General features: G+C 32.8%; 1 long non-coding RNA gene across 1 annotated transcript; it reads right to left on the bottom strand.

The window, feature by feature from the left end:
• Positions 1–335: 335 nt before the first annotated feature.
• On the bottom strand, positions 336–3,374 carry LOC126878476 (uncharacterized). The gene is made up of 3 exons (XR_007695673.1): positions 3,036–3,374; positions 2,783–2,977; positions 336–996 (listed from the first exon to the last, which is right to left on the bottom strand). It is a non-coding gene; the product is annotated as an uncharacterized LOC126878476 (long non-coding RNA).
• Positions 3,375–3,667: the final 293 nt, after the last annotated feature.

Below are 3,667 nucleotides of genomic sequence, written 5' to 3' on the forward strand. Positions count from 1 at the left end.
CCTGGAATATCCCCGAAAACATGTTCCCTGAACATCCCAGGAAAATCCTGTGTCAGCATTTTAAACATTACCTGAATGTCTTATTGGAACATTCCATGAATGTCCACGAATGTTCTCTGGACATTCAAAATATATTTTGTAGACATTCCCTGGATATACCAGAAATACAGTGATGAGCGCTCTAATAACCGGCAAAATAGCACAAAAGATGTATTAAGTAGTGAGATAAAAAGACATGAAACTAGTCGAGCTGGGAAATTTAGCGATATTAACTTATACATTTAGATTGTATTGATTGTGTACCACCTTCAGACGTATCAGACGAGTTTGGAAACTACCACTGTCACAGTGACAGTTTTAGTTGACATACTCCTCCGATATGTGTAAAGGTGGGATCAATATAACGTAAATTTAAAGGTTAATTTCGCTAAATTTCCCAGCTCGACTAGTTTCATTTCTTTTTATCTCACAACTAAATATGTTGCCCATATTTTGCCGGTTATTAGGGCACTCATCACTGTACATCCTTGCTGATGTGACAATACCTCCTATCTGTTTTTTCATAAGTTTTGTATGAGAGATGGAAAAACATGTTTTAAGGTCACCTCCTGTGTTCATATGTAAGTTTTGACTTGTTTTGTAGTTCATAGATAGTTTAATTTACTACAAAACAAGTCAAAAAATATCATATGAAAACAGGAGGTGACCCTAAGATAAGTTTTTAGTCTCTCTTACAAAACTCATGAAAAAAACAGATAGGATGTATTATTACATCACTGACGATATGTGGCCATACCAAATAATACATCCTTGATAAATATAAACATTTTTATTGAACAAAATCTTTTCATACATTTTTTTAATGCAATTTACTGATATTCCTAAATATTTCAAAAAAATGTGTCACATTTGCTTTGTAAACCTTTCTTTTGCCTTTCGTAGCCACATATTCCGTTTCCTTCCTGGTTTTTTGTAGACCACTTCTCTCAGCTGATTCTAAAAAAAATAAAATAAATGGTAATTTTTCTATCCTTTACAATTAACAATCAGAAGAAATATTATTTACAGATAATGATATGCATAATAATAATAGGTTTGTTCTAGCATCAGTTTGAAACCATCAGCGAATAGTGGACCAGCGCGAGTAGAGGGGATCGCACTGGTGACTGTATTATGTTCTTTTACTGACCAACTGTTTGCTGATGGTTTTTGACTAGTTTGACTGTTTGCTAGAACAAACCTAATAATAATGAATATTTTGTATTTTGACAATGACATCTGATGTGGAAGTCAAAACATTAATAAAATTATTTTTTCAAGTTAACTTTCACATGCGCGTCTTAAAATTGTACTTTTAATACTTATATCATAAATAACTATTAAACCTATCTTAAGAGGAAACAGTATCGATCAACAGGTAGCGAAAATGTGTTTCAAGATTGCGGCTGTAATTTTGAATATTTTTTCGAGATATTTGGCACACATATTCGTAATATAATAAAGAATGGCGGTACAGAGCCCAATTTGAAAAATATATTAATATGTGGAAATTACTCTGTAATTAAATACAATATAAAAAAACGAGCTTGTACCGCCATTAAGAAGAACAAAAAAATACACTCTCTTCAAATACAACTTTTTTATCCGATTTTGTGTTATTTTGGAACTACTAAAATTTTTTATTTCATTAGTAGTTCCAAAATTACACAAAATCTAGGCATCGGATAAAAAAGTTTATTTGAAGAAAGTTTATTTTTTTGTTCTTCTTAATGACGGTACAGGCTCGTTTTTTAAATATTGTATAATTACAGAGTAATTTCCACATATTAATATATCTTTCAAATTGGGCTCTGTACCGCCATTCTTTATTATTTTACAAATACGTGTGCCAAATGCCTCGAAAAAATATTCAAAATTACAGTGACAATCTTGGAACATGTTTTGGCTACCTGTTTATCGCTACTGTATTACCTTAAAACATTGTAATTTGCTAAACCAGTATATTTTACTCTACTACTACTCTACTAGCTACCTCATTTTCCACTGTTTCTAAAGACTTGTTTACATGGGTAGAGTTTTGAGGAGAGTAGAGTAGCGGTAGTACTCTACCAAAAATGGCTTGATACCATTCACATGAGGAGAGTACAAGTATAGTACTGATGCTAGTATAGTGAAACCGATTTTTGTATTTTTAAACACTCTTGATTATAAGTGCACCTTAAATTCTTAATTTTTTGCTTAAGCTCGTTTACTCCAAAGCCCCCTTTGCCATTCTTTCGACGATTTCATCCTCCGCAGCTTGCTGCAAACTTTTATTTCTGTAGTATACACTACCTAAATTCCATAAACACTGGTATTTGCCGTATTATAGCTCTACAAGTTTTAAAGTTTCATCTTCGGTGAACTTCATTTTCACTATTTACACAAAACACAATTCCAGCCAGAATGACAGCGCCCCCATGTACTCTCCTACCTACTCTATTCTGCCATAATTGAGCGTGTTCCATGGGTAGAGTGTGCAGCCGAGTAGACATTTTGGCAGTAGTGGTGGTCATAGAGTAGTTACTTTGCCATAGGTTGCTAGTCACTCTACTTTAACTCCAACTATACACTCTACCAGCTATTCTACTGTGCTGAGCATTTTTACAGGTAGAGTTACTCTACTCTATCAAGTACTTGCATCATTACTCTACCCGTGTAAACAAGTCTTAAATCTACTGAATGAAAATCTACTTAATCTTAATCTACTCTTAATGAAAAATGTCTAAAATCATTTACCCACCTAGTATTATTGTAGAATTTAAGACAGTCCAGTGCCTTATAAATAATTTCAGTATGAATATTTTTTCCTTTAATTCTCCTTTGATACCACTCCATTTTAGATTTTGGGGAACTTATTTCATTGTGTTTATAGCCCATATTTATTAAAGGAACCCAATCTGGAGATTGTTATTATCGATTAAGTCGGCTGGTTTTCCTATAAGATTAAAATGTTAACATCTTCAAAAATCGTTACTGTTGTAATTGTAACTTACCAGATATAAAATGATTACAGCAGACAGGACAGGAAAATTTTCATTTCGCTAGTAAAACCTGTACATTGTATTGCATTTAACCATTGTTGTCTCTCAGATACCTTATTTAGTTCAGTTTAAAAGTGAACTTTATCTTGACTTTATCACAATTACTTTGCATTTCACACTTCAAAACACAACACCATTGAAGCATATTATCTTTCTAAATTAATACTTCCAGAGAAAATGTTAAATTAATCTTTGTACAACACAAAATTACAAAGAAATACAACTAAAATTATCTAAAACTCATTAAGAACAGATAGAATAAGATTTATCTTTTACACCCAGTAGCCATATTGACATATTGAACTTGAACTGAACACATATATTAGCTTTGTTCCAGCAGAATGTTGAACTGATGTTGAACTGATTCAGGATCGTACTGAGCGTGCGCTTTACATAAAACGCGTACGGTTTTATGTAAAGCGCACGATCAGTACGATTCTGAATCAGTTCAAAATTCTGCTGGAACAAAGCTATTATTATGAATCAGTAGAAACGACAAACGATTATATTTAAATTTGGTAAATATAACTCCGCACGACCACGCAACTCGAAACACAAGTACGCAAACACGGTTGCGTGAAGCG

Source organism: Diabrotica virgifera, chromosome 10 (assembly GCF_917563875.1).
Source record: "Diabrotica virgifera virgifera chromosome 10, PGI_DIABVI_V3a".
NCBI lineage: Eukaryota > Metazoa > Arthropoda > Insecta > Coleoptera > Chrysomelidae > Diabrotica > Diabrotica virgifera.